The 9,362-nt window shown below is 38.0% G+C and overlaps 1 long non-coding RNA gene across 2 annotated transcripts; it reads right to left on the reverse strand.

Moving 5' to 3' along the window:
- Positions 1 to 350: 350 nt before the first annotated feature.
- Positions 351 to 1,335, reverse strand: LOC121854870. 2 transcript variants are annotated; one of them, XR_006086656.1, is made up of 3 exons: positions 1,308 to 1,335; positions 587 to 637; positions 351 to 377 (listed from the first exon to the last, which is right to left on the reverse strand). It is a non-coding gene; the product is annotated as an uncharacterized LOC121854870 (long non-coding RNA). The 2 variants fall into 2 exon arrangements; XR_006086657.1 differs by lacking the exons at positions 351 to 377; positions 1,308 to 1,335 and adding exons at positions 495 to 515; positions 851 to 884.
- Positions 1,336 to 9,362: the final 8,027 nt, after the last annotated feature.

Consider the following 9,362-nt stretch of genomic DNA (forward strand, 5'->3'; position numbering starts at 1 on the left):
CATCACTGTTACCTACCATCACTGTTGACATACCATCACTGTTGACCTACCATCACTGCTGACCTACAATTGTTGACCTACCATCACTGTTGACCTACCATCACTGCTACCTACCATCATGTTGACTACCATCTGCTGACCTACCATCACTGTTGACCTACAATCACTGTTGACCTCATCACTGCTGACCTACCATCACTGTTGCTACCTCCTGCTGACCTACTCCTGCTGACCTCATCACTGTGACCTACTATCCTGTGCCTCCTCCTGCTGACCTACCATCACTGTTGACCTACCATCACTGTTGACCTACCATCACTGCTGACCTACCATCACTGTTGGCATACCATCACTGTTGACCTACCATCACTGCTGACCTACCACATTGTTGACCTACCATCACTGTTGGCATACCATCACTGTATACATCACTCTGACCTACATCACTGTTGGCACCACACTGCTGACCTACCATCACTGCACCTACACATTGTTGACCTACCATCACTGTTGACCTCTCCTGATCACCTCCTACACTGTTGACCCCATCACTGTGACCTACATCACTGTTCCTACCACTGTTGACCTACCATCACTGCTGACCTACCATCACTGTTGACCTACCATCACTGTTGACCTACCATCACTGTACTCCTGTTGACCTACCATCACTGTTGACCTACCATCACTGTTACCCACCATCACTGTTGACCTACCATACTGTTGACACCATCACTGCTGACCTACCATCACTGCTGACCTACCATCACTGCTGACCTACCATCACTGCTGACCTACCATCCCTACCACTGCTGACCTACCATCACTGTTGACCTACCATCACTGTGACCTACCATCACTGTTGACCTACCATCACTGTTGACCTCCATCACTCTACCCCATCACTGTTGACCTACCATCCTGCCATCACTGCTGACCTACCATCACTGCTGCCACCATCACTGCTGACCTACCATCACTGCTGACCTACTCACTGCTGACCTACCATCACTGTTGACCTCACTGTTGACCTACCATCTGACCACACTGACTACCATCACTGCTGACCTACATCACTGTTGACCTACCATCACTGTTGACCTACCATCACTGCTGACCTACCATCACTGTTGCTACCATCACTGCTGACCTACCATCACTGCTGACCTACCATCACTGTGACCTACATCACTGTTGACCTACATCACTGTTGACCTACCATCACTTGACTACCATCACTGCTGACCTACATCACTGCTGCACCACTGCTGACCACTGTGCCTACCACTCTACCCATCACTGTTGACCTACCATCACTGCTGACCTACCATCACTGTTGACCTACCATACTGTTGACCTACCTCCTCTGACCTCATCACTGCTGACCTACCATCACTGTTGACCTACCATCACTGCTGCCTCCTGTGACCTACTCACTGTTGACCTACCATCCTGCTGACCTACCATCACTGCTGACCTACCATCACTGCTGACCTACCATCACTGCTGACCTACCATCACTGCTGACCTACCATCATATACTATCACTGACCTACCATCACTGTTGACCTACATCTGCTGACCACACTACTGCTGCACCTACCATCACTGCATCCTCTCACCCATCACTGCTGACCTACCATCACTGCTGACCTACCATCACTGTGACCTACCATCACTGCTGACCACCCTCCTCGCATCACTGTGACCTACCATCACTGCTGACCTACCATCACTGCTGACCTACCATCACTGCTGACCTACATTACTGACCTACCATCACTGTTACCTACCATCACTGTTGACCTACCATCACTGTTGACCTACCATCACTGCTGACCTACCATCCGCACTGTTGACCTCACACTTTGACCTACCATCACTGCTGACCTACCATCTGCTGACCTCCACTGCTGACCTACCATCACTGTTGACCTACCATCCTGTTGACCTACCATCACTGCACCTACCATCACTGCTGACCTACCATCACTGCTGACCTATCACTGTTGACCTACCATCACGTGATACCATCACTACTACCTACCATCACTGCTGACCTACCATCACTGCTTACCATCACTGCTGACCTACCATCACTGCTGACCTACCATCACTGCTGACCTACCATCTGCTGCACCATACTGCTGACCTACCATCACTGTTGACTACACACTGTGCCTGCCTTCACTGCTGACCCACCATCACTGACCCTCACTGTTGACCTACCATCACTGCACCTACCATCACTGCTGACCTACCATCACTGTTGACCTACCATCACTGCTGACCATCACTGTTGACCTACCATCACTGCCCACCATCACTGCTGACCTACCATCACTGCTGACCTCCATTTGACCTACCATCACTGCTGACCTACCATCACGCTGCCTACCATCACTGCTGACCTCCATCACTGCGCCTACCCACTGTTGACCTACCATCACTGCTGACCTACCATCACTGCTGACCTACCATCACTGTTGACCTACCATCACTGCTGACCTACATCACGCTGCCTACCATCACGCCGATACCATCACTGCTGACCTACCATCCTGACATCACACCTACCATCCTGCTGACCATCACTGCTGACCTACCATCACTGCTGACCTACCATCACTGCTGACCTACATCACTGTTGACCTACCATCACTACCACCATCCTGCTGACCTACCATCACTGTTGATACCATCACCTGCTACACCATCCTGCTGACCTCCATCACTGCTACCTACCATCACTGCTGACCTCCATCACTGCTGACCTACCATCACTGACCTACCATCACTGCTGACCTCCATCACTGCTGACCCTACTTACTACCATCACTGCTTGACCTCCATCACTGCTGACCTACCATCACTGCTGACCTACCATCACTGTGACCTACCATCCTGCTGACCTACCATCACTGCTGACCTACATCACCCTCACAGTAACACACAAGTAGCCTTACTCTGGTTCTCCCATGCACCAACATTCTTCGGCCTCTCTACGTGAGTCTCCCAGTAAGTAAGGACCGTCAAATCAAGGTTGCTGTCGTAGGCGCGTTCGCTGACACAGGTTCACTTGTTAAATGTACCCTAAGTCTGAACATCGAAATACACTATATGAGTGGATATGGCGAGATAATGAAGGTCAGTCTTGAAGTGCCTTTAACCACGTTGAAGCGTAATTATTAATCGTTTTCCAGAAATTCAGGTGGTAATACGGGGTGTCGTGTTATTCTGTGGCGCGTTACGCCGATACGCTTTGTTGGGCGACTCAGATGTAACTTTATGTAAAAACCAGGGATTAGTTCTGTCGTGTTTATGTAATTTTTCAGAGAGATTTCATAAAGGCGTTCATTAGGTTGGTGATTAAATTATACGATAAAGATGAATACATTATAAATGACAACAATTGAAGAATATTGTCGTGCGGGAATATATTTGTTGTGAATGTCAGTGACACCTCAAGTACAAACATATGTAATGAAGCAAATACTTATACCTGTATACAGTGTAGCAAAGCAGGACCTTAAATGATAGTTAAATAAAATGAGGTTGGCAAATTTCTTACAACATATTTATATATAAGACAAATAATAGAAGGAATACTAATACTAATACTAATAAAAATACTAATACTAATACTAACAATAATAATAATAATAACAATAATAATAATAAATATCGGAGACTCGTTCCTGATTGTACGCTTAGTTAATTTACACCTGTGTACGGGAAGGGCGGCTACACAACACCTGAATTGAAGCTGTAATATGAAAGGTGTCACCAGCTCTCTATTATACCATAGTTTATATAAGGTACTGAGCAACCCGTGTTAATTAACAGTTATGATCGTCAATGGTCCAGTGTAATTTTGACATTTTTAACATCAGGAATGACCCCTTTAAGTGCTGTTATTATGATTAAGTAAGTGTTTGTCTTGTGTGATCTCGGAGTCATGAAAGTTTTGGAGGCGTGGTGAGGCTTAAATTACTCGTTACCTCCCATGACACTAATCAACAGCTTAAGCCAAGTTAACTGTACCCGGAAGTGAACTTAAACAAGACAAAAGGTATATTGATTACATTGGGTTAACTCTGTATTGTTTAGGTAATTGGGGAATGATTTAGGCTGTAATTATCCCCCATCCTTCATTCTTCCTCTCATTCAATTCTTCTCTGCCTTCCTTTCCAATCACTTGCACCCCCTCTTTCCTCCGTTACTCTTGCTCCCTTCATATCCTCCCTCTCATTTCCATCCTTTCTCTCCCATCCCAACCTCCCTCTCTTCCCTCTCATTTTTCTCTTTACCCCCTCTCACCCTCCCCTCTCCCTGTTTCCAAGATCGTAGAGATTCCAAGGAGTCGCCTGTACATCACTAATACAAAAAGAAACTGGTGAAAATAATTCTGGTAACTGAAGTCTCTCGTACAAGATAAACAAAAATAGAAATTAACCAAACATCAACCAGAATGTTAGGAATGTTGTGATGTGTTTATTTATTTGTTTATTTGTTGTTTATTACTTATGAGCGTGACTTAGAATGATTTATATATTGATTATGTTTATATGATCTGACCTACTAATTGATATTCGAAAAAAAAATGGAATTAAAATGTTATCACAACGGGAATAGGAAATAGGAATATTATCAACAGTAAGTGCATTATTATCATCGGGAAACGGAATATCAACGGGAAACAGAGTATTATCAACAGGAAACAGAATATTATCACTAGGGAACAACTGAGTATTCTCACTATATTGTATGAAGTGTCAGACACACAAGATTTTGCAAAGAACACTATCAATCTTAAGCAAATTCAAAATTAAAGCAAGTCCGACTAAGTTAACCCAAAAATGAAGTTGAGACTTTTAAGTTAATAAAATATAATATCAGGGGAAGAAGTCCATTATGTCGTACACGAGTATTAAATTCTTTAGTCTCTGAAACTGTCTGGTTCATGGTCGATATGCAAGTGATAGACTACCCCATTATACATTTATTTTCATTCCTTTATTTTTGTTATTATATTTTTATACAATTCTTATTCGTCTTGACTTGGTGAAGCATTGTGCGTATTGAAATGTAGAACAAAATATTGAAAGTCTACAAAATTTGAGTTTCATTCTATATTTATATAAGAAATTTTAATTCTCTTCTTAGAGTTGTCATCATCTTATTATAAAATTTATATTAAACATCTCTAAACGTTAATAAAACTCTTCAGCACTTTACAAACATTTTTGGAAGCCATTACAAAATTCTTCCCTTAAGTTCACCCAATTTTTTTAAGAAACATTATATATATATATATATATATATATATATATATATATATATATATATATATATATATATATATATATATATATATATATATATATATATATATATATATATATATATATATATATATATATAATATATCCACTGAATAAAGATTTAAAAAACATTGAGCATGAAAACTTAAACTTACTGTATAGTGAAATACTGAAGCACTGATTAAACCCGCTTAAAATGTCTTATAACCCGATGAAAATATTGTTTAAAACATAGTCAACCGTAGAAAATAAGTTTTTCTCGTCTAAAGAATTAATTAATAATATCTGAATTTAAATCTCAATTAATTAAATTATATAAAAAAGTTATAAATTGTTCTTTAGTGAAATTCGTTTGTTGTCGATGGTTTGCTAAGTCAGGTGATGGTGAGAGTTGTGTCTGAGGTGTACAGTACGTTTGTGTACACTGGTGGTCACGATGTACTTCTCTTTACTAACGAACACTTGATTTTCACAGTATACAGTACATCTCTATTCCGTAACAATGTACGACTGTAGTACGTCACAGAGCATCTCTGCCACGTCGCAATGTACACCTGTTCCTCGTCATAGCAAATATTTGTACCAGGTCATAATGAACATTTGTACTCCGTTACAATGTGCGTATGTCGTACGTCACAAGGTACACAGGTACTGCTGGCTATAAAAGTGGTGGTGCAACACCAGGTTCCTCTACCAGTCATCTCACCCTTGACACACTGTATGTTATGTTACTACACTTAATTTTGTCTTCTGCTTTGGATATCTTGGTGATGTTAGTTGATCCTTAGCAAAGAGAAGAATCTTGATGTGTGTATGTTGTGGGCACTTGATATATATGTATATATATATATATATATATATATATATATATATATATATATATATATATATATATATATATATATATATATATATATATATATCTGTCACGTTTGGCGGTGTTTTTACAATTATTTTGCTTTTTCTTTGTGTCGATGGAGCCTTGACCTTTGAACCTGCCTGGGTGTGGCTTGGAGAACTTACTATGCCATGTGTATCGTAGGGAGAACTTTTAATATTACTGCTGCATGCCCTTGTTGTCCGTGTGGTGTTGGGGTGTGTGGGTGAACGATCTCACTTGATGGTCTGCGGCGGAGGAGGAGAACTCACTCAAGCCTGGCACTCTCTAACCCCAAAAAGGTGTGTAAATACTAATATATATATATATATATAGATATATACATATATATACATTACACAAACTCCTGATATGAACTCTTAGTCTTTATTTCGTAGAAAGTTTGATTATGTTGTTTCACCAGTGTTTACTTAGTCGTGATGTTTAGTAGAGTTTCGCTTCCTTACGTAGTAGTTTTACTGGCCGCTTCTGGGCCACACGCCTCCAGCCATCAACTTTACCGAACTCAGCGACTCTGTGCATCATCCTTTGCTGTGTTTCTACTATTGCTGTGTACACTGTTTTAATCCCTTCAGATAATATGGTGTCCACCCGCTACATTACCAACTCTTCAGTGACTGCCTAAAGCGTTGTAATATATCTTTTTTTAATAATATGCTCCTCTCTCTTGATAGATATATATATATATATATATATATATATATATATATATATATATATATATATATATATATATATATATATATTTTACTACCACTACTACAAGATGTATTATATATGTGTGTGTGTGTCAACCGAGTCTCTTTTTGATCCTTCAGTCAGACTGCAGTAGTAAGCATTATTTGATTCGATAATACTTTCATAGTTCGTGTTATAATTCTTCCCTGAACTCCTGATCCCTTTTAAGTGTGTGTTACTTAACTAGGTGTGTTCAACTGCTTGTATTTTTGCCTCTAAACCAAGGGCTTGACCTACACACTGTGGCAGCCGTGTTTACCCACCTTGTCTCTTGAGTGTGTCAACACAAACGTGTATTTTTCTAATTCACCTGTGACGGGTGCGCTGCTGTTCTCAATGTATGCTGTTACAACCAATAGATAGTTATAGAGTTATACTAGTGTGGTAGACTCTCACCTGATGCTAACTCTTTCCTTCTCTATATATATTTCCTCACTAGCCTTAAAGTTATCTATATATGGTTTGAGCTGAGCACTTGTCCAACCATCAATTGTAACCTCACCAAATATTAGAACCACAATGTACTGAAGTAGATAGATAGATGTTGGTTCCCCACACACTAGTTGTTCTCTCACCCGATTATATATATATATATATATATATATATATATATATATATATATATATATATATATATATATATATATATATATATATATATATATATAGATAAAGACTATATATTTTTCTCCTCCCACTGCCAATTATGGTAATTTCTAATGTTGATACTGATGTTACTAATTCTAATTATCCTGTAATAATTTTCTGTGGCTGGATGCCTCGTGAGGTACCCCCTACCAGGACCCACGAGTCCTGGTGACGACACAGACACGGACAGACAACAGCTCTTGTTTCACCTTTTACCATCATTCAACTTTTTATCGACGTATATTATACATCACCTCGTGTATACACAAAATCTTCCCGTTCAGTTAAGTGCATAACACAATGATTAGTGTACATTGTACCTCGAGTAAGTGTACCTATACAGAATACTTTCCTAAGCTACAAACGAGTAATATTTTACTAGTATATTTTTCAGGTTTTCTCCGCCTCCCGTGCTTACCCTGGCCCAACACATGAACTCTCTCAGCTTAGTGTCTCTACTTACACAAGATAATCACTTAACAGCTCTCATACGTAGAGAAAACATGGAGGCTGTAGTTCTGTAGTTAAATTACTTGCTACAATTAATTTTGTATTAATTTTAGAGTAATTTGTAAATTCTCATAACTTAGAGAAGTTGGCAGTATTTTGTTTCATTAAATGCTACTATTTCATATTATTATTATTATTATTATTATTATTATTATTATTATTATTATTATTATTATTATTATTATTATTATTATTATTATTATTATTATTATTATTATTATTATTAAGTAATACAATTAATATTAGTTCGGATTTATGTAATTATATTGATACCCAGTTAGTTTTTCCATCACACATTTGTTAATTCTTTTAACCAACTTTTCTGATTTGTTCATAATAGTTCTCAAAATGTCTCCATAGGTCTCTGTCTTAACACCTGACACTTCCGCCATTGACAGACGAAAAACAAGTTCCTAGATTAAATTAAATATGAATTTATGAATTTGATATCTATTGCTAAATTTAATATGTATCTTCCAAAATAGATGTTTTCTCAAAATTAATTGAACCACAAAGTTAAATATAGTACCAAATAATGCATTCTAACAACAGGGATATTATAAAAGTTCATGCAAATATTTATTAACATTCATATTATTAACAAATATATTATATAACAGTAAGTAATTAATGAATACAATATTTTACTAACTCAAGGAAGAATTATGATAAAAATTCTTTGTATTTCTGTTACACATTTCAGACACACGTATTAAGACATAAATGTAATATATTCGGTTTTTACAGACAGGAAATCTATCGCCTTTACAAGACTTAGATTTTAAAATTATTTATTTGTATTTTAAGTTTTTCAATTATGTTAAGTAAAATTAGACAAGTTTCTTTATTCACTTAATTTACTTTATTTTAATTATTCTTGGCGGATAAAATAAAGACGCCTGCAAGTGATCACTAGCAAGTATTTTAATTACAAATATCATTAATAGATAAGATAATTAATGACATTGTAATTACTAAGAAATATCACTGAGTAAATACGATTAATTACAAGTCTGTACAAATATATAAAAATAAATGTTGTTAACACGAGGGTAAAGTAATTGTTATTGGTGAGTGAGGTGACTCAACCAATATAACAGCTTGGTCAGAATTATTTCACATGAGTTAATAAAATGTTTTAAAAAACTTGTATAAACACACATACACACACACACACACACACACCACACATACATACATACATACATACACATATACACACATACATACACACATACACACAC

The sequence above is a fragment of the Homarus americanus genome, unplaced genomic scaffold (genome assembly GCF_018991925.1).
Source record: "Homarus americanus isolate GMGI-L3 unplaced genomic scaffold, GMGI_Hamer_2.0 scaffold58237, whole genome shotgun sequence".
NCBI lineage: Eukaryota > Metazoa > Arthropoda > Malacostraca > Decapoda > Nephropidae > Homarus > Homarus americanus.